At 33.5% G+C, this 23,745-nt stretch overlaps 1 long non-coding RNA gene across 7 annotated transcripts in view; it reads right to left on the bottom strand.

Annotated features, from left to right (window-relative positions):
* The window catches only part of LOC106975272 (uncharacterized), a 1,087,042-nt gene that overhangs the window by 110,122 nt on the left and 953,175 nt on the right, over positions 1-23,745 (bottom strand). Inside the window, exon 13 of one of the 7 annotated variants that reach the window (XR_008298439.1) lies at positions 6,816-7,798. The exons of the other annotated variants lie outside the window; for them this stretch is intronic. This is a non-coding gene — a long non-coding RNA (uncharacterized LOC106975272). Of the gene's footprint in view, positions 1-6,815; positions 7,799-23,745 lie in introns of those variants that run through there. 7 annotated transcript variants of the gene reach the window in all.

The raw sequence follows: 23,745 nt of genomic DNA, 5'->3' as shown, positions 1-23,745 counted from the left end.
TTTTTCTACTAATTGACTTTTAAGTGCTTAAAATCAAGAGGACTGAAAGAAATCCAGTACAACCTTCCATGCATTTAATCCAGAGAGACAATAATTCAGCCTCTACTTAAAAATTCATAATGGGAATGATAATGCCAATTCCATTTTGAAATAGTGCTAATTATTAGAAAATTCCTATATTAGCATTTGTTGGAACTACAATGTAATCATGCCCACAAACTTTCTCCTCTATCCCTGTTCAAACCTCGGTCTTCTTTATGTTCAAATTATGTGCATTTTTTTCATTGTATTGTTATTTCAGTTATATTTCATCATTTCAAAGACCTCTTAAGTTCTGGTGCTAAAAATTCTGGGGCACCTTGGTGGTGCCAACTCTTGACTGGCTCAGCTCATGATCTCACAGTTGTGGGATGGAGCCCTGCATCATCAGGCTCCATGCTGGGTGTGCAGCCTGCTTAACATCCTCTCTCCTTCTTCCCTTCCCTTCCCTCTCTCTTTCAAAAAGAAAAAAAAATCTGAAAAATGTTTCAGATATGGGTGTTTCACCAATAACTACATTTTTCCTTTTGTTTGATAAAAAAGGCTGTCCTCATCATATCTTTGCAACTGATCTTTTACTTCATATCTATGCTATAATGTCCAAGGTAAAACCATTTGCTTGTGGTGTTACATGTACATGTGTGTTTTCCAAGTTATATTACAGGCCTCTTAAAGCCAGGAACCATCTCCTAGTTTATTTTGTATCTCCATGACATCTAAAAGTTCTCTTAAATAGGGCAATGACACTTTTTAGTAGAAGGGAAAGATTTGTTATCCCAGAATAAGTACATTCTTTTGGAAAAAATTCTCAATTTGTTTTATTTTCCCTTATCTTTAAAATGGAAATATTAAGAATCTGATATCAAAAATTGTGTCCAGGGGACCTGGGTGGCTCAGCCAGTTAAGCCTCCAACTCTTGATTTCAGCTCAAGTCATGATCTCACGGTTCTTGAGTTCGAGCCTTGCATGGGCCTCTGTACTTCCTGGCAGTGTGGGTCCTGCTTGGGATTCGTTCTGTCTCCCTCCCCATCTTGCTCTGTCTCTGTATCTCTCAAAAATAAATAAATAAATAAACTTAAAGAAAAACATTAAAAAAAGTGTCAAAATAAGTTTTGATGCCTTTTTTACTTCTAAATTATAAAAATTATGCATATAATAATATTATTGTATGTTATGGATGTTTGTCAAATATTTCATTTTAAGTTTCACAAATATATTAATATAGATATTTTTAACCTACACACCTGTAATTAAGTATTTGGGTTTAATTTTCAAAATTCCATGAAGGTATTATGTATTCACTGACACTAACCAAATTGTGAATAAGTTTTATCTTGTTGAAACACATTATTTCCACATCTTTTTACCTCAGCTCTAACCTAACCAGCAGTTATTTTATTCTCAGTTTACTAATTCCTTATGTAGCATAGGTATCAACAAGTTATCATGTTAATTCTTCTCATAATTTCATATTATATAATTTTGTATCAAATGTAAAGATCATAGTAAACATGCTATAATCATATCCTATATTTGCCAAATAATTATAATACTGAAAAAAAACAATAATAAAGGCAGCAGTAAGTTTGCTGAGGCAAAAATTATAGTGGGAAACAATGCTTTATATACCTGTTTCTGATAAATAGTTTGCTCCAAAGTAATTTTGTTTCTCACTTATTATTATCTAAATCATTTTTACTTACTTTTATAATTTTCTGAGTTTGAATATGCTGGAAGCCACAAATTTCAAGTTTTCCTTGTATTTTATGGCAGAGAGATGGCTATTCAGGTCCAGTTTTAAGCAAGCGTGGGTCATTCAACCCCAAGCTAATATTTAAAAAAATAATTTATTGTAACTAATCCAAATTTTAAATCTACATACTGATTCTAATTCTGCCCCATAGAAATACTCCAAAATAATGCTCATCTGTCTTCACAGAGTGTACAAAAAACACCTGCATGTACACAAGCACACACGTATGCGCACATTTAACATTTTTTCTCTGATGCTGAGCAGCTCACAAAAGGTGGGTTTCTTTTTCTCACCCTATCTTCCATTCAGTAAGCACAAAGGGTAACTTGCCCTATGAGAAGTTCTGCAGATGTCTCGCTTCTTTTCCTGAGACTCAGCTATCATAGATACAAAGCTGTAGGAAGTCTATCTAGTGTCTAACAACAGCTTTATTTCAAACCTTTAATCTTCCAGGAAAGAAAGCAATTAAACTAGGAGTAATACTTGAAAGATAGAAGTTAATTTTATTTTCTCATTTTTCTTATATTTGTATTCATTTTGTTCTTTATTAGTATGCATTACTATTATTTCAAATCAATGTGAAAAGAAAATCTACCAAATCAAATACTAATTGCCTATCTTGAAAAAAAAACACAGTATTATGCATCATATACATGTATGTGTGGACACACACACACACACACACATACACACACAGTTTATTCTAAATCTGCTTTTATTCCCCTGCTTTTAGTTTTTATTGTTATTTTTTTAGAAGGGGTCAAGAAAATTCTAAGTAAGAGAAAGTAGTCTACCTTATTAAAAAACAAACAAACTAAAGCAATAAAAGGAGAAAGAAAAATCCCACAGAGGGCCATTTGAAGAAACAATGAAAACTAATTACCAAGAAATTCTCTATCCTAAGAAAAAAAGAAAGCATCCAAAAGGCAACTAAGAGAAACACAAAAAAGCGGATTACAAAGAGAAAAGATTTTTGTGTGAAAGATTTTGAAATAGACAAAAAGTCTTTATAAAAGAAGACAACAAAACATGATGCTTAAAGTAAATGCTAGCAACTAGTAAATGACAATGACAATTCAAAATCCATCAATGAGCAATTCATTTGAAGTGTGATATAACCTATAGCCATATATGAAGGGATTCTGGGGATTACTTTTGTAGTCCATATTCAAGGAATAATTCCAGTTAAGAAAAACAGAAGATTGGGATGCCTATATGGCTCAGTTGGTTAAGTATCTGACTCTTGATTTTGGCTCAGGTAATGATCTCATAGCTTGTGAGACTGACCCTTATTGGGTTTTGTACTGACAGCATGAAGCTTGCTTGGGATCTCTTTCTCTCTACCTCTCTTTCTGACCCTCCCCCCACATGCTCTCGCTCTCTCCCTCTCTCTCAAAATAAATAACCATAATAAAAAAGAAAGAAGAGACATTGGTTTAATTTTCAGATCAGGTGTTCTGAAGAGATTCCTCAATCTCTCAGAGCATATATGTAAAAGACATAATCAGATCTTTTTGCAAAGATTGCTTTTAATATCAATTTTATCTTTTATCTCAAGAACTCCCAGAAATTTTAATAACATGTAAGATCAGCCTTTTAGAGAGTATTCATATATATCAACAGAAGTAGACTGAAAGACTTCTTGAGGCAAAAATCTGCCACATTATTATTTATAAATTTTATAATGAATTTGGATGAAGTAAGACTGGAAAATGACTAACTTCAGGGATAAAATCCTTTTCATATCGATGATATCTTGTTGTCACAACTCCAAAGATTCTTACTTGAGAGAACAATATGTCCACAAGTTCCTTCTCTAGGACTTTGGAATATGAAGCTGTAATGTTGAGAAGTGTGCTTTTAAGGAATCTTTGGTTGAAACTGAACAGAAAGATGAACAAACTTAAATGATAACTTTTGAGAACCTGTGGAATGTGAACAGTAGTTCCTAAGACCTACTCTTTCAGCTTTCGAAGATGAATAAGGCTGTAGGAGCATGGACCATCCTACCACAGTTACATGCATACATAGTGTTAGAATTTAGACATATTTTTTTTAGAGATACAGTTCATCCACGACAATATGTAAATGTCAGGCACTCTCATTGCAAAGCAACAGATAACAGTGGATATGCCATTTACATGTAACCCCATGTTGGTTTATTTAAAAGGAAGAATTACATTGAACAATAAGGTAAATATTATTTTTATAAAAATAATTACTAAATTTATATTTATTTGTGAGTACATAATTTCATTAAGATATATAAGCTGGTTTAAAAAAAAGGCACCCAGGGAATAATTCTATATGTTTTTATACTTTGAATTGTTTTAAAATTGACTTTACTTTTTAGAGCAGTTTTAGATTCATAGCAAAATTGAATAGGAAGTACAGAGAGTTCCCATATACCCACTGGCCCCTCAGGTATTCCATTCTGCTCCACTGATTAATTTGTCTATTCTTTCACCAATATCACAATATCTTGATTACTTTAGATTTAAACTAAGTCTTAAAGTCAAGTAGTGTCATTCTTCCAACTTGTTCTCCTTCAATATTATATTAGCTCTTCTGGGTTTTTTGTCTTTCCATATAAATTTTAGTATGTTTCTCATATCTGCAAAATAAATTGTTGGAATTTTTACTGGGATTGGATTGGTTCCATAGATCATGTTGAAAAAAATTAACATCTTGACAATGTTGAGTCCCATGCATCATCAAAGAATATTTGTTTATTTAGTTTTTTCATTTTGTTCATCAGAGTTTTACAGTTTTCCTCATATAGATATTATTTTATTAGGTTTATGTCTAAATATTTCATTTATTTGGGTGCTAATGCAAATAATAGCGTGGCTTTCACTTCAAATTACATTTGTTCATTGTGGCATATGGGAAAGTAAGTGAATTTTGTGTACTAGCTTCATAGTTAACACATTTGTTCAGAACATTCCACCCAAAATGAGCAGAATACATTCTTTTCAAGTGCACATGGAACATTTCCCAAAATAGATAACATGATAGTCACAAAACAAGTATCAACAAATTCAGTGGGTGCCTTGGTGGCTCAGTCAGTTAAGAATCTGACTGGGGCGCCTGGGTGGCTCAGTTGGTTGAGTGTCCGGCTTCAGCTCAGGTCATGATTTCACAGTTTGTGAGTTCCAGCCCAGCATCGAGCTCTGTGCTGAAAGCTCGGAGCCTGGAGCCTGTTTCAGTTCTGTCTCCCTCTCTCTCTGCTCCTCCCCCTGCTTGTGCTCTGTCTGTCTCTCCAAAATAAATAAATAAATATTAAAAAAAAAAAGAATCTGACTTCAGCTCAGGTCATGATCTAGTGGTTTGTGGGTTCAAGCCCTGCATATGGCCCTGTGCTGACAGCTCAGAGCCTGGAGCTTGCTTTGGATTCCGTGTCTCCTCTCTCTGTGCCTCCCCAACTCACATTCTGCGTCTCTCAAAAATAAATAAACGTTAATTTTTTTAAAATAAAAACAAAAAAAATTCAAAAAGACAAATCATACTATGCATCTTTTCCAACCTAAATACTATGAAACTAGAAATCAATCACAAGAAAAAATCTGGAAGGAATGCAATACATGAAATACATGAAAGTTATTTAAGTGCTACTAAACAATGACTGGTTCAAGCAAGATATTAAAGAGAAAATAAAGAAAACACATGGACCTAAATGAAAATTAAGACACAATAGTCAAAAATCTTTGGGATGTAGTAACAACTGTTTTAAGAGGCAAGTGCATAGCAATACAGGTCTACCTCAAAAAGCAAGGATAATCACAAATAAACAAATACACCTTATATCTAAAGGAGCTAGAAAAAGAAGAACAATAAAACCCCAAAATAGTATAAGGAGAGAAATAATAAAAGGTAGAATAGAAATAAAATAGAAATAGAAACTAAAACAAAGAAAAACTCATGGAACAAATCAATAAAATCAGGAGATGGTTCTTTGAAAAGATATACAAAATTGATAAACCAGACTATCAAAAAAAATTGGATTCAAATAATCAAAATCATAAGTTAAAGAGAAATAACAACTGACACCACAGAAAAACAAAGATTATAAAAGAATACTATGAAAAAATTATCTGCCAACAAATTGGGCAACCTAGAAGAAATAGATAAATTCCTAGAAACATATAACCTTCCAAAACTGTATCAGAAAGAAATGGAAAATTTGAGCACACTAGTCACCAGCACTGAAACTGAAGCAGTTCAAAAAACTCCCAACAAACAAAAGTCCAGGACCAGATGGCCTCACATGTGAAATCTGCCAAACATTTAAAGAAGACTTATACCTATTCTCCTCAAATATTCCAAAAAAAAAAAAAAAATAGAAGGAAAACTTCCAAATTCATTCTATGAGGCCAGTATCACCCAAAATCAAAACCAGATAAAGATACTACCAAATAAGAAAGCTACATGCCAATATCTCTGATGAACATAGATGCAAAACTCCTCAACAAAAGATTAGCAAACTGAATCCAACAATACATTAAAAATAATGATCATTCATCATGATCAAGTGGGATTTATTCCTGGGGTTCAAGGGTCTTTCAATATTTGCAAATCAATCAACATGCTATATCATCACATCAATAAAAGAAACGATAGGGGCGCCTGGGTGGCTCAGTCGGTTAAGCGTCCAACTTTGGCTCAGGTCATGATCTCACAGTTCATGGGTTCGAGCCCCACATCGGGCTCTGTGCTGACAGCTCAGAGCCTGGAGCCTGCTTCAGATTCTGTGTCTCCCTCTCTCTCTGTCCCTCCCTGGCTCACACTCTGTCTCTCTGTCTCTCTGTCTCTGTCTCTCTCTCTCTCTCACTCTCAAAAATAAATAAACATTAAAAAAATTTTTTTAAAGAAAAGATAAAAACCATGTGATCATATCAATAGATATAGAAAAAGCACTTGACAATGTATAATACCCATTCATGATGAAAAAACCTCAACAAAGTAGGTTTAGAGAGAACATACATAAATATAATAAAAGCCAAAAATGAAAAACCCACAGCATCATCATACTCAATGGGGAAAAACTGAGAGCCTTTCCCTAAGGTCAGGAACAAGAAAAGGATGTTTACTCTCACCACTTTTATTCAACATAGTACTGGAAGTCCTAGTTTCAGCAATCAGACACACACACACAAATAAAAGGCATAGAAATTAGTAAGGAAGAAATAAGACTTTCACTATGTGCAGATGACATCATACTATATATAGAAAATCCTAAAGTCTCCACCAAAACTACTAAAATGGATAAACGAATTCAGTAAGGTCACAGGATACAAAATCAATATATAGAAATCCATTTCATTTCTATTCACTACTTACGAAGTAGCAGAAAGAGAAATTAAGAAAACAGACCCACTTAAAATTGCACCAAAAATAATAAACTTAGGAATAAACTTAGTCAAGAAGGTGAAACACTTATACTCAAACTATAAAACAATGATAAAAGAAAACGAACATGACACAAACAAATGGTAAGGTATTTCATGTTCATGGAATGAGAGAACAAATATTGATAAAATGTCCATACTATCCAAAGCAATCTATAGATTTAAAGCAATCCTTATCAAAATACCATCAGCATTTTCCACAGAACTAGAACAAATGATCCAAAAGTTTCTATGGAACCACAAAAGACCCCTAATAGCCAAAGCAATCTTGGAAAACAAAAACAAAAAAACCTGAAGGTATCACAATTCCAGATTCTAAGATATACTACAAAGCAATTGTAATCGAAGGAGTATGGTAATGGCACAATAATAGACACATAGATCAATGAAACAGAACAGAAAAGCCAGAAATAAGCCCACAATTATAATTAGTCAGTTAATCTTCAACAAAGCAGGCAAGAATATCCAATGGGAAAAATAGTTTCGGGCACCTGGGCAGTTCAGTCAGTTGAGCTTCTGACTCTTAATCCCATCTTGGGTCTTGGTCTTGGGGTCATGGGTTCAGGCCCCTCAGTGGGCTTCACACTGGGCATGAAGCCTAATTTAGAAAAAAAAAAAAGAAAGAAAGAAAGAAAGAAAAAGAAAAAAAAGAAAAAGAAAAAGAAAAAAAGAAACAAAGTAAAAGTCTCTTCAACAAATGGTATTAGGAAAGCTGGACAGCTACATGCAAAATAAAAAGAAATTGGACCACTTTCTTAAACCATACACAAAAGCCAACTCAAACTGGATTAAGGACCTAAATGTGAAACCTGAAACCATAAAAATCCTAGAAGACAGCACATGCTTTAACTTTTTTGACATTAGCTGTAGGATCATTTTTCTAGATATGTCTTCTGAAGCAAGGGAAACAAAGACAAAAATAAACTATTGGGACTATATCAAAATAAAAAGCTTCTACACAACAAAATAAATAATCAGTAAAATTAAAAGACAACCTAAAAATGGGAGAAGATATTTGCAAATGACATATCTGATAAAGGGCTAGTATCCAAAATATATAAACAACATATACAACCCAACACCAAAAAAACTCCAAATGATACAATTAAAAAATGGGCAGAAGACATGAACATTTTTCCAGAGAATACATACAGATGGCCAAAAGACACATGTTAAGATGCTCAACATTACTCATCATCAGGGAAATGCAAACCAAAACTACAATGAGATATCACCTCACACTGACAGAAGGTTCCTCATATGATCCAACAATTCCACTATTGGGTATTTAGTCAAAGAATATAAAGAATACACCCCAAGTGTCCATCAATAGATGAATGGAAAAAGAAAATGTGATATTACACACACACAGACACACACACAATGCAATATTACTCAGCCATTGAAAAGAATGAAATCTTGGCATTTGCAACAACATGGATAGATCTAGAGAGTGTTATGCTAAGTGAAATAAGTCAGTCAGAGAAGGACAAATACCATATGATTTCACTCAGATGTGGATTTTAAGAAACAAAACAAATCAACAAAGAAAAAAGAGACAAACCAAAAAACAGACTCAACTATAGAGAGCAAACTGATGGTTACTAGAGGGGAGGCGAGTGGGAGATGGATGAAATAAGTGAAGGAGATTAAGATTACACTAAGAATACTGGAATAGAAATAAAATAAATGATAAATAAAATAAATAAAGATTGAAAGTGAGGAAGTCTTGAAAGGCCCACCTTCCAGGTGAGTGTGCTGCTCAAAATTTAAAGGTTAGTGACTCCAGAAACAGACCCACCCATATATGGTTGAATGATATTTAACCAAGGTTCCAAGTCAGTTCAATGGAGAAAGGGAAGTTTTCTTAACAAATGATTGCTGAAAAAGCAGATACCCATATTGAAAAAACAGAACCTCACCTTCCACCTCACTCTACAAATAAAAATTAAAATTTTTGCTGAATTATAGACCTAGATATAATATCCAGAACCGGAAGCTTCTGGAATAAAATATAGGACTCTGTCTTTACAAAATTGTGGTATGCAAAGATTTCTTGGGCAGATCCCAATAATCACTAATCATCAAGAACAAAACTGATAACTTTGACATTATAAAAATTAAAAATTCCTGCTCAACAAATACTTCTAGGAAAAACAGATGATCCTGTAAGGGATGGGAAAAAATATTTGTAGCACAAATATCTGACAATGAACTTGAACCCAGAATATACAAAGTACTTATAAATCAACAGTAAAGAGATGAACAACCCAATTTTAAAGTGAGCAAAAAACTTGAACAGAAGTTTTACAAAGGAAGATATACTAATGGCCATTGAGACAAGTTCAATAATTAGAAGTCACAGTCCATTCTGTCTGAGAGCACAGCTTGCTGGAGTGAACTTGCTGATGGAACAGAGAAGTCAGAAGTGTAGGTCTTTGAATCCTCATTACGTTTGGGATGGGAAGAGGCATGAAATCCCACATTCAGTTGGTACATACTCCTCTGTTCCATGACTCCCTTTAGATAGGCTGAACATCTTTAGATGTGAGTGTTGTCCACGCCGTTCCAATCTTCCACATTACTTAGGGTACGCAAACAAGAGAGAATGTAGCCAGTGGCTTCCCTCCCCATCTAACTCAGGGTCCTCCCTGTCCCCACAGCTCCTTCCACACGTTGATAATGAGCTGATACATGTGTGTTTCCAAGTTCTTCCCAACCAAAGAAAGCTGTCTCCTCATCAAGGAATATCTGGTGATTGCCACCATGTAAGCCCTGCAGTGTATATCAAAGGTATAAGGGCCTACAGCCATTTGCATCTTCTTTGCCCTCCCCATCTTCAGACAATGAGCCCTAACCTGCACAAGGTAGAGTTCTAGGAATTAAACCTCAATAAGTGAGTTCCCTCCTGGGTGGTCCTCAAAGAGCTTGCTGTCTACTGAGGGACAAAGAGCAAGGTAACGCAACCATTTAGCAGAAACAACTTATATGGGGTGGACGTCACTGGGTTGCTGAAGCTCTGACCTGGTTTTCAAGGAAAGAAAGATAATGAATAGTACATGTGGGACAGAGGAAATCAGTTGGGCTGGAAGGAGAACTCACATGTGGGCCAAGAGGCAGAGCGAAAGAGGGTGAGAGAGAGAGAAAGAGAGAGGCAGAGAGAGAATGAATGTACAAAGCAATGTGGGGTGAGCAAAGTACCTAGGACCTTGCCAAAAATGCCTAATTTGTCCAGAACACCAGTTCTCTGAATGTCAAGTATGAGTGTTAGCATACAATATTTATTTGCAACTTATTTTTATAAGTTGGGCATCCTAAAAGAACAAATAAAAGAAGATAAGACACTCAAGTACTGGCGATGTCAAGAAGTAGGTTGAAGAGCATAGAAATCATGCTACTGAGGCCATGTGAAAATCGGAAAGTGTCCATCCAGGAGGACCTCCTGAGGGATGGAGGAACCCAGATTCTGCAAGGAAAGCAGAAATAAATATACTGATTTCTTTCTCTCCCTACTCCTTCATCTTTGTGTGCTGCCTTCCAGTGGCTAAACCAACCAGTATCCTCCTCACAACAGAGAGCTCAGGTGGTTTATTCCAAACAGGCAAAAAGCAGGACAGGCAAAGCCTGTAATGGATCTGCGGTGGGGGTAGGGGATAACTGGCACAATTATTCTGCCACTGGAGAGATTCAATTTGCAAAAGTGTATGAATGTCTGAAAAGTGATCCATGAACTGAAAAAGTACTTATAAATTACGTAGTAACACAAAATATAATTTAGAATGATGTCACAGCATTTCAAAATGAAAAAAATCCAACAACAAAACAAACAAACAAACAAAAAAACAAAAACCCCTCCAATCCTAGATGATACTGACACACAGTAGCATGAAACATAAAAGCTTTCATTTCATTTTCCAAAAATAACACTGATTTTTCAGGGCAACCGATGGAGTCCTTAATATAACAACTTCAAGGTAATGTTTTAAACTACGAAATAGATAACGTTTGTAAATCAAGATAGAGAAGAGAACAAAAATATAAATTCTTCTTTCAATATTAATGGAAACTTCACAGTAAAAACAGGAAATCACAATTTTAAAGAATGTATTTTACCTACACTTCCACCTGAAAAGTCCATTCCACATTGCATATCACTGGTCCATAAAACATTAGAGCCATTATGATCATACATATTGATATCCCTTGCTATACATTTTAAGAAAAGTGTTTAATGTACCACATTGAATCAATGCTTACTGCATGCACTATACACATTTATGTGGGAGAAGAGCAAGACAATTTCCTATCTTGCACTAATAATTTATGTAACAGCAAAATTTATGTTTTTATTTAGTTAACGATTATGCTGTAGGTCATAATATAAACTAGAAAATGCACTAGTATCAGTCTTGATGATGCTTTGGCTTGTGTGTGCAACAAGGAAAGCCATTTGAATACGATGAAATAAAATTTTATGTGCATTCCAATAATACCTAGTCTTATTCTAAGAGAAAAATAAATCATTGTGCATCCTCTTTCTTCATCAGTCTTAGAAAAACAATGAATGCTGTAAATGGATTTAATTCTTGGTCACTGAGGATACACTTTTTCAGCATTCTGAAAAAAAAAGTGGTCTATGTGTATATGTTTTTGCTACTACTTTCTGCCAGTAATTTTCTTAGAAATTCCATGAGATTTGAAATTGAAGAATGAGATAGAACAATCTCTTCATGACATGAGTAATGCCACTAAAGCCCATTTCTATGAGTTTAAGTGGTACTTGAGTGGCAAATCTCAATGACACTTTCATATATCCTCATTTGCCTGAACTCTCAGGCCTGAAAGATCACAGTTTCTTAATGTTGATAAGACAGCAAGATAATATCTTCAAAAGATGGAATTGAGTTCTAAATAGGTTGATAGCCAGCCATTTTCTTCTTTTTCAACATATCTTCCCTTATTGGTGAAAAGACACTGATAGATTATTGAGTATATATTACAATCACTCCTAATTCTGCAGCAGATCATGAAGAAATACTCTGTAGAAGCCTGAGCAAAAGCAGTGGATTGGAAACAATAATTTTGTCTGCCAAGTTAAAAATTTTAAATTCTACTTTTTGTATACAATTCATCACTTTTGAGTCTCTTGGAAACAAATAATCATCTTCAAAAATAAAACATAATTTTTATCACAAGTTTTATTTGAATATATCTAACTATCTGACACAATATCTCTAATCCTGGATGCCATTTTCAATGACTTGTAGTTGTAGAGACATTTAGCAGTGAGACACAATTTAGCAGTGAGACATAGAGAAGAAACTGATGGTGGAATCTGACCAAACCTCATAGTCTTTAGAAATCAACATGAATTAATAATTTTATTAAAGTTTATAAAATACTAATGTATTTATGTGATAAAATTATCATTATATATAAAAATATTAATTTTAATATTAGATAAGATTAGTGATAACATCTATTTTTAAACACTTTGGTAATGTATAAAAGTAGTTAAAAGAGGAAACATTTGAGAAAGGTTGCTATAAAAAAACATAACCTAGAATTTTTAAATGCCATCACAAAGTATAGGTGGAAATTGAGGAAACTACTATCACATGGATTATTAGTTTGATTACTTGATCTCTCAAGCATGTAAGTGCATAAAATCTAGATCTGTATATTTTAAAATGTGCTCCAGAGAACTCTAGATCACTTGCTTGGTGTGTTTGGAAAATTTCTGTTACATAACTTGCAAATGAAGAGTTAAGGTACAAAAACAAGACATGATAAATCTTTCCATTAATAAACATAATTCCACTTAACCAAGAATTTTCAAAATACATGTGATTTTTGTATTACGTGAAATATTTCTTTTTATTAGAATCGGTGTTCAGTAGAAGATATTTTAGGAAAAATGGTCTAGATCACTGATTTCCTTCATAAGTAATTTAAAAGTACATGATTTAAAACAAAGTAGATCACATAAGTCAGTCTTTCAGACACCATGGCAATAATTATTAAATCATAAAATACTAGCATTTATTTGTCAGCCTGTGCATCTTAATTCAATCCACTCACTAGAGAAGTTGGCGTAATAAAACTAAAACTACTCATTAGAACATAACTATTCAGCATGTTTGTCTTTTAACATTTAAACACTGTCCTTTACCTTCCTTGTCATTACTTCCTGAAGTGCAATCACATTTCATCCTCTAGACTTCTAGAAATGCTTTCATAAGGGTAGAAAACATCCTTATTAAAAATATCGTGCAAGTTGAAAAGAAAAATTTATTTCACCTTAATTATTTCCCCTCCCTATAATTAGCAGCTAATCTTATCCACACATAGCTCCAGGCTCAGAACTAGTAAATGCCTGACTGTTAGAATGATTGGGGAACTTTACTTTCTGATAATTACAAGATATAATTACTTTGAAGCTTTCAAAGACCTTTCAGTGATTAGGGAAGCTTTTTTAATTCAGTCATAACATTTGTATTACTAATAAACTAAGAAGTCCTACACTTTAATAGCTGACAAATTTGAAAGAAACACCAATTCTAAAAATGGTATTGCAGGCTTCAGGGAAATCATTAAAGTACTGAAACATTATATTTTTCAGAATCCAACTTCATAATTTTTCTTTTATAAATATATAGTATATTCAGATGTTTTAATGTTATGGGTATCTTTTTGGGACACTATACCTAGGAAGTAAAGAATAGTTAATAGGAAAACATTTTTTTTTTGTTTGTTTGTTTGTTTGTTTTTTTCAACGTTTATTTATTTTTGGAACAGAGAGAGACAGAGCATGAACGGGGGAGGGGCAGAGAGAGAGGGAGACACAGAATCGGAAACAGGCTCCAGGCTCTGAGCCATCAGCCCAGAGCCTGACGCGGGGCTCGAACTCACGGACCGCGAGATAGTGACCTGGGCTGAAGTCGGTTGCTTAACCGACTGCGCCACCCAGGCGCCCCAATAGGAAAACATTTAAAAATTTAGAAGAAAATGTTCTTTTTCAGCAGCACTCAGTCTGCTGAAGAAACCAAAAAAGAGGTGTTAGGAAACTGACTGCCAGGATAACTCACACAAGAGTCTGTCACTAAGGATTTGAATGCCTTAAGAAGGTAGGAGCAATTTTAATTTTCTGTATGACAGTGAATATGACAGGGAAATTGTTGCTGAACTGTAATCTAAATATAGGAAAAACCAGAAGTGGAAAACTCAGGCTTGAAAGTTGAGGAAAACTAAGTAATTTGCTGAAATTTTAATTCTGATCTTACTTTTCTCTATGATAAAAGGAAGTTTTTGATTGTGTCTTTAAGTTTTCACTGTCACTCTGACTAAAATGTAGCCTATCAATGACAGTGACATGGGATATGCTACACTAAAGGGAGACTTGTGGGAGAACAATTCACTTTCAGAAGCGGAAATACGTGTTAGTGTCCTTTCTTGTGAAGGCATGAGATAATAATCGTCATGTATGTTTACATGTACAATATACTTGCAAGTATAGGAACCTCAGCTAAATTATATTGAAGAATTTTCCTAGAGAGACACTGACATAACTGAAATAAAAGTAGGACTTACATAAAGATGTTAAAGAACTTCTCATGATATCCTCAGATGAGAAGTTCTTTTACTATATTACTAGATAGTTATGGTCCATAATATCTGTGATTAGTACTATATTTTGATTAATTCAAACATACTTGTCTAAATCTACACCAATGGCTATTGTAAAAGAAGAAATTAGTTTCGGAATTAAATATCTTCAAAAATATTTAGTAGAGGGGTGCCTGGGTGACTCAGTAGGTGGGCGTTCAACTTAGGCTCAGGTCATGATCTCATAGCTCATGGGGTTGAGGCCTGAGTCGGGCTCTGTGCTGACAGCTCAGAGCCTAGAGCCTGCTTCAGATTTCTGTGTCTTCCTCTCTCTCTGCCCCTCCCCTGATCATGCTCTGTCCGTCTGTCTCTCTCTCTCTCTCTCTCTCTCTCTCTCTCTCTCTCTCAAAAACTAACAAACATTTAAAAAACTTGAAAAAAATTAGTAGAAATATCTTTGGGCCCATTTCTAAATCCTTCAGTTTTTACCCACCTTTTACTCAGTTAGGAGTTATATGACATGACCTTGTTATCAAAATATACCAACTGTACATCAAGTACTGTTCTAAGAAAGATATATGTAATCTCTACCCTTCATAAAAATTGTCATTCTAGATGTTATCCTCATTTTATAGATAGTGAAGTTGAGGTTCAGGAAATTTAAATAATTGCCCGGGATCACACAGCTAGTAAACAGCAGGAACAGGGCTCAAATATATATATAACTAATTCCAAAGGTTGACTCTTTAAAATGAATCAATCCTTGACCTTCAGATGTATTAATTGCATTGTTTAAATTAAGTTGGTTAAATTTCATAGTTAAGTTTTTAATCCCTCTCATTTCTAAGATTAAATCACTCTGAATTTTAATTTCTTTAATTCAAAGAGGAGGCAAGCCACGTTCATCATCTAGTTGTTGGATTCATTAAAAAGAATAAAAGGTGAATATATTTTTTAAGTCAAGTTGTTGAACAAACATCTTATTTTTCTTCTAATCTTATGTATTTTAAACAGAAATAATATTTGGATTTCATCAGTTTCCAAAAAAATAACACTGGGAGTATGTAATAGTAGTTTTATTGCCTAAAAGAAATCTTCATAAAAATTACTGTATCATAAATTTGAACTGAAACAAGTGTTATTTATTATTCAATTATAAAATACAAGATGACATTCTTACAGATGACTAATTGAATTTAATTACATTCAAAAATTTCCTAAAAATATTATTTGACAGAAACCAATACTACCCTGAAAATGTTCATTTTTTAACAAAAGTAATTTCAAGGGAAATTCTTGACTATATTCATAGATAATGACAACATTCCATAATCTCACATTACTAGACATAGTCAAACCTGTGTCCTCAATACTAATAAGTGAAGCAATAACATAAAATAGCATCTAATTCTTTCTTACATTTTGATGTTGTAAAACTGACACTTATATTCCTGTTTTAACAATTCCATAAACTTTAAGTTATAAAAAATCTAAAATGTTACACAAAGAAAATACAGAAACTAGAGGAACTATTGCTGAAATTTCTCTTTGAAGCAAAAATTGAAATAAGAGCAGTGTTTAGCAGAAGTTCAGTACAATGAACTTTGCACTTCTGAAATATGAGCTGTAATGTCCCATTACTTACATAGAGAGCCAGGGCCTGAGCTTGGCAATCACAGATAGGATTTCAATCCTGTCTTTGTCATTTATTAGCTGGGAAATCTGAATTCTGAATAAATTTAGTACTTAACTCCTAGGTTTGCTATGAGGAAAATGAGTTTATTCATAAGGAGCCTTGAACACAGTTTCAGAAAGATATTAAGTACTAATATTGTATAAAAATTTCAGTTCATTTAGAAAATCTAAATACAACTTATATTATTGGGAATACATTTTTTCTCAATTGCAAATTGTGATATATTATGCGACTATGAACTTGTTTTATATTTTTTAAGATACTGGAAAATCTATAAAATGTATCTTATTGATATGCTAATCATATATATATTGATAGAATATGCCCCCTTCATTTTTACATAAAATGAACAAATATAGCATTAAGCATGTTAAACTTCTAGATATTGTTTTAATATAGCTTTTGAAACATTGTTCCACAGGCTAACCCTAAAAAGAACTGGGGCCAATTGACTAACCTATCCAAGTCATTTTTAGGAAATTCCCTGAATCTTCTATTAAATGTACATATCTCTTTTAGAAAATATATAAATTGGCTAAATTTCATCAAATAAGGAGTAATACTCTGATTTTGCAGTTCACGCTAAGTAGACGAGGAAGCTATTAGAAAAAAGCACTGCACTATTTCATTTATGGTGGAACAGCTCTAATCTGGCTACCAAATGGAGAAAGGATTTGAGAGAGGCAAAAGTGCAAGTAAGAAAAATAGTACAGGGGCAATTGTGGAAACAGAGGCAAGAAATTAAAATGGTGGTATAGACTTTTTTTTTGGTAGTACAGATATTTATAGGTAACCAGTAATATCAGTAGTTTACTTTAGTAGTATGGGTAGTTACAGGTAGTCAGATTTACATGTAGTGAAGAATGTGTAACCAAAAAATGCAGCCTGAACGTTCCCTGCAAGAACCAAGTATTGCCCTCACCCATTAACTCAGAACATAACAGAAGAAAGTATAAGATTCAAATACTATCACTGCACTGATTAAGCACTTTCAGTGCCTGACAGTAACGCTTTGGGATGACTGCAGACATGCTGTGGTACTCCATCTAGATCTTCCTTCAGGAATGAAAGACTTATTTAGCCAGATGCTCAGAGATCTGCCAGAAGACACCTTAGCTGTTCATTCCCTGCTGAAGAAAACAATCATGTGCCTCCCTCTCTCTCTGTTCCTCCCCTGCTCATACTCTGTCTCTCTCTCAAAAATAAACAAAGATTAAAAAAAAATTTAAAAAGGGGCACCTGGGTGGCTCAGTCAGTTGAGCTTCCGACTTGGGCTCAGTTCATGATCTCACGGGTTCGTGAGTTCAGGCCCCGTGTCGAGCTCTGTGCTGACAGCTCAGGGCCTGGAGCCTGCTTCAGATTCTGTGTCTCCCTCTCTCTCTGCTCCTCCCCTGCTCATACTCTGTCTCTCTCTCAAAAATAAATAAAGATTAAGAAAATAATCATGTGCAAGATCACAAGTCCCTCCCGGGTAGCCTGCCTCTATCTAATAACTAATTAATATGGGGAATATAAAGGCATAGCCCCCCTCCTTAACTCACAGTCATTTTGTTTCTTTTTTTCTAATTTATTTAATGTTTGTTTATTTTTGGCAGAGAGAGAGAGAGAGAGAGAGAGAGAGAGAGAGATGAACTGTGAGCAGGGGAGGGGCAGAAAGAGAGGGAGACACAGAATCCGAAGCAGGTTACAGGCTCTGAGCTGTCAGCACAGAGCCCGACACCAGGCTTGAACTCAGGACCCCAACTGGGAGATCATGACCTGACTGAAGTCTACAACCAACCGACTGAGCAACACAGGCACCCCAACTCACAATCATTTTGAAGGGCTATCTTAACTCTGGAAGACCCTGTAATGTTGGCTGAGACATTCATTGAGAGTGCACTATAGCTCAACCACCAAATCTTGCTCTGTCTCTTCTCTTCCGCAAGTGCTAATCCCAAGAGCACTTTTCATTAAACGTTCTGAACATTAAGTGGCTTCGGTTGAGTCTCCCAGCCTCACCTCCAACTTGCTTCATACATACTCTGCCATGCTCACTTGCTCTTCTCAGCACTTCTAATGCTTTCTTGCATTTTGAGGAATTTAAGGACACTGGTGCCTCTGTTTAGATCACCCTTATCACTATTGTCCCATCCAGGGCTTATTCACTCACATTTTGACTCAATTCTGGGTCGCTTATTGGAGATTTTGCCCAAACCTTCATCCTGAATTAAAAGCTTTGCTTTGATCTCTCCTAGTACTGCTTAGAGATTAATCCTGTTACTACATTATCTCACAGAAGGGTTATTATTTCTCTTATTTACCATTCAATGGAGAATAAAACCTTTGAGGGAAGGGAATCTCAATTTTCTTCTGATTTCTCCAATGTGTTGCACACTGCTGACACAAAATTGGTTTTTAATAAATACCTTCCAATTGAATAAACTGAGGAAGAAACCTATGAGAGCATGAAATAATAAAGCTGAGAGAAAGTGATTCAAAGCCACTGGAGCTATATTTCAGAATACTTTCTATCATTTTTGTGCAGTTTATTAAACATTAATTCTAATAGCAATAATAATGATAATAATAATAAATGGAACCAATAGGAATATTATTAATACCTAACACTAATAAAGCCCTAACCATCATGAGTTAATGCTAAGTGATTTTATAGCATTTTATTCCAATACTACTGCTGTGTTATCACTATCATCCTCAACTTCATTTTACAGTCAAGAAAGACAAGGAAGTTAAGCAATTTGTCCTGGGTTTCAAAGGAAAAGAAAGAGAAGTTAAATGTATCCACCTTTAAATGCATACAGCTAAAAGAAGGTATTTCCAGTATGCTGCTGTTCATTACTGCATCTAATTTATTATATTTATAAAAGTAAAAAAATAAGTGGAAAAACTCAGGGACTAAGAATCAGATTTTAGAGTAATTGGCTAAATGCCTGAACAAATAGTAAAAATTCTCAGATTCTCATTTCCTGTATCTACAAAAATTCAAAACCACTAACTAATAAGATTGGCACAATGAAATAAGACATTTCATGGATACACAGTAAACACTCATTTCCCTCTTTTCCTCTCCTCTTTCACTCCATAATGACATTTATCCTAATCATAAGATATTAATTTGGAAATATATTTGGGTTTTGACACTAAAACAATAGATGACTAGTTGTATCCTTCTTTGATTTAAATCATCATGCTCAGCCCCTGAGAAATATTAATTAAAATTAAAAATTAAAGATAACTTTAAACTTCATCTAAATTTGTCTTTCACAATATTTTTAAATCTTTTTGTAAGCGATTCAAAAGCAATTATATCATTATAAAAACTCAAATCTAAATAGAGGTATTAAGACAAAAAAAGAGAGTGAAAAAGAAATGAGTTGACACAGAACAAATTCTTCTGTGTAATGAGCCTAGAAGATCAAAGAATCCTCTATTTTTTTCTTTACTGCAAAAAAATAAAAAAATTCACAGGGAAAGTTCAGTTAAAATTGCTCAGGTCATGGGTCACAATTAACTTGTGAGAAAAATTTCATATTGACTTATTAGGAAGAAACATCAAGGAGACCATAAAAAACATTCTAAAAATTGCTCTGGGACACATTTTCAAATGGTTCATTATCACATTACCTGAAAATGTCACCAGTGATAAATAGCTTTTGTGATAGACAGAACTTCTTAGCCTAATATCCTTACCACAACAGTTCCAAAATTTGCTTTTAAGTGAATTTTAGGCAGATGGCTATTCTCTTGGCCAACAATATTTTGGGAATACTACTCTAGGATCTGGACCATTCTTGGTATCACCATTCTGATACTCAGTAAGCCTGATCTTGCAGGAGTGAGCAGAAATTGTTAGTGTACATTCCAACTGAAAATTCCATATTATATCACTGGACTATTAGGAAAGTAAGAAAAATTATATCACCTCCACAAAATTGAGAATTTTATAGATGTAATATAGATTTAAAAAATAATGGAAAATAATATAACTCTACAACCATAATCTTGGGCTAAGTACAGTTATGATTATGAGAGCTAACTTCATAAAGAGAGATAATATTTCTAAGCTCTGGAATGATAATATGGTGATCATAACATTTGGTTAAGACAAGCTCAAAACATCAGCTTTATATTAGAAAATAAAATTTTGCAGAACCTTTCATAACTTTGCTTTTTAATTTCACATAATATTAAATCTTTAGGTTTCAGTGTTTAAGAAAAGAGATAATTTTTAAGATTTTAAAACTGTCATTTCATCAAGGTCTATAAGTAACAATATTTTTTCTATTTAACTTCATATTTTCAATAACCAGACGATGATGTTGACAGGTATTGTTTTAATTTATGTAGATATATGTATATGCATGTGCTGCAAAACCAATACCAATATTATATAAATTTTTTCTAAAGAAAATATACATTTATTTACTGTGGTAAGAATACTGAAACATGAGGGCACCTGGGTGGCTCATTTGGTTAAGTGTCTAGGTTTGGCTCAGGTCATGATCTTGCAGTTCGTGAGTTTGGGCCCCACATCAGGCTCTGTGCTGACCACTCAGAGCCTGGAACCTGCTTCAGATTCTGGGTCTCCCTCTCTTTCTTCCCCTCCTCCTATTGCGCTCTGTCTCCCTCTCTCAAAACATGAATAAACTTTAAAAAAAATTTTTTAAAAAGAATACTGAACATGAGATTTACCCTCTTAACAAAATTTTAAGTGTACAATATAATATTTTTAACCACAGGAACCATGTTGAACAGATCCCAATACTTGCAAAACTGAAATTTTATACTTGTTGATAATCCCCCCATTTTCTCATTCTCCAAGTCCCTGGAAACCAACATTTAATCTCTGTTCCTACAAAGTTGACTATTTTAGATACCTCTTTATGTAAGGTCATACATTCTTTTCTGTCTCAGGCTTATTTCTCTTAGCATAATGTCTTCTAGGTTCATTCATGTTATTGAATATGGCAGGATTTTCTTCTCTTTTAGGCTGTATAAATGAATATTATTCAGCCTAGAAGAAAATCCTGCCATATATATGGAAGGATTTTCATATATATATATATATATATATATATATATATATTTTTCATATATATATATATAGCATACACACACATATATATTTTTACATTTTACATTTTTACATATTATATACATATATATTCAATTATATAATATATAAATGAATATTATCCATCCTAAAAGAGAAAAAAATCCTTCCATATATATGTGGCATACACACACACATATATATATATTTACATTTTACATTTTTACATATTATATACATATATATTCAGTTATATAATATATAAATGATTATTATTCAGCCTAAAAGAGAAGAAAATCCTGCCATATATATATATGTGTATATATATATATGTGTATATATATATATATATATGCATACACACATATATACATATTTTTACATGAAATATATATATATATATATATATATATATATATATATATATAAGTACATATATATTTTTGCACTGATTTTCTGTATCCATCAGTCTGGTGATGGCCATTAGGTTATTTAGATAGAGATAGAGATAAGAGATAGAGATAGAGATAAATAGAGATAGAGACAGAGACAGAGATGATAGAGATAGCATTCTAAATAATGCTTCAATGATATGGGAGCACAGATAATCCCTGCAAGTTCCTGATTTCAAATCTTTTAGATATATACCTGGAAGTAGAATTGCTAGATGATATGGTAGTTGTATTTTGAACTTTTTCGGGAACTTACATATAGATTTCCATAGTGGTGGCAGCATTTATCATTCCCACCAACTGTATGTATATGAAGGTTCCAATTTCTCCACCTCCTAGCCAAACTTTTTTTTTTTTTAAGTATGAGGTGATATATAATTGTGGGTTCAATTTTCATTCCCCTGATGACTGGTAGAACACTTTTTTATATACATCTTGGTCACCAGATTATAAGACTTCCCTCAAGAAACGTCTGTCTATTCATGTCCTTTGACCATTTTTAAATCAGATTGTTTGGGGGGGTTTTGTTGTTGTTATTGAGCTGTATGAATCTCTTATATATTATGGATATTAACCCCCTATCTGATATATGGTTACAAATATTTCTTCCAGTCTGTATTGCATTTTAATATTGTTGATTATTTATTTCAGTGTGCAAATGAGTTTTAGTCTGATGTAGTTCCATTTTCTATTTTTGCTTCTACTGCATTCACTTTTGAACTTATATCCAATAAATCATTGACAAGACCAATGTCATGAAGCATTTATTCTATGTTTTCGTCTAGGAGTTTTATAGTTTCAGGTTCTATATTTAAATCTTTATTACACTTTGAGTTGTTTTTTTTTTTTCTGCATAGGTAAGATAAGGGTCCAATGTTGTTCTTTTGCATACAGATATCTAGTTTTCATAACACTATTTGTTAAAAAGACTTTCATTTCCCCATTGCATGATTTTGGCACTTTTATCAGAGATAAGTTGACCATACATGTATAAATTAATTTCTGGGCCCCGATTCTATTCCATTAGTCTATATATATGTATATGTATGTATATATGTGTGTGTGTTTCTTGTGCTGGCACCATACTGTTTTAATTACTGTAGTTTTGTAATATATTTTGAAGTCAGGACATGTGATTCCTTCAACTTTGTTCTTCTTGCTTAAGATTGCTTTGGTTATTTGGGACATTGTGTGGTTCCATATAAATGTTAGGATTATTTTATCTATATCTGTAAAGAATATCATGGGATTTTGATATCAATTGCATTTAATATATATAACACTTGGGGTAATATGAATAGTTTAACAGTGTCAAGTCTTCAAATCAATGAACACATGATGTCTTTCCATTTATTTGTTTATTTCTTTCATCAATGTTCTGAGTTTTCAGTGTACAAATCTTTCATTATCATTGGTTAAATTAATTCCTATTTTATTATTTTTAGTGGTATGGTAAATGCAATTGTTCTCTTCATTTCCTTTTCAGATAGTTTATGTTGGTGTATAGAAACACAATTGATTTTTATATGTTGATTTTGTAGTCCATAATTTTACTGTATTTATTTACTAGTCTACTAGTGATGTCGTTAGAATTTTCTACATATTAAATCATGCTGTCTGCAAACAGGTATAATTTTCCTTCTTTCTTTTTGATTTGGATGCAGTTTTGTTTGTTTTTGTTTGGTTGCTTTGTTTTTGCATAATTTCTCTGTCTAGGACTTCCAGTACGATGTTGA

The sequence above is a fragment of the Acinonyx jubatus genome, chromosome B2, assembly GCF_027475565.1.
Source record: "Acinonyx jubatus isolate Ajub_Pintada_27869175 chromosome B2, VMU_Ajub_asm_v1.0, whole genome shotgun sequence".
Lineage (NCBI taxonomy): Eukaryota > Metazoa > Chordata > Mammalia > Carnivora > Felidae > Acinonyx > Acinonyx jubatus.
The sequence above is the reverse complement of the archived record's forward strand: the minus strand, read 5'-3'. Positions and strand labels throughout refer to the sequence as shown.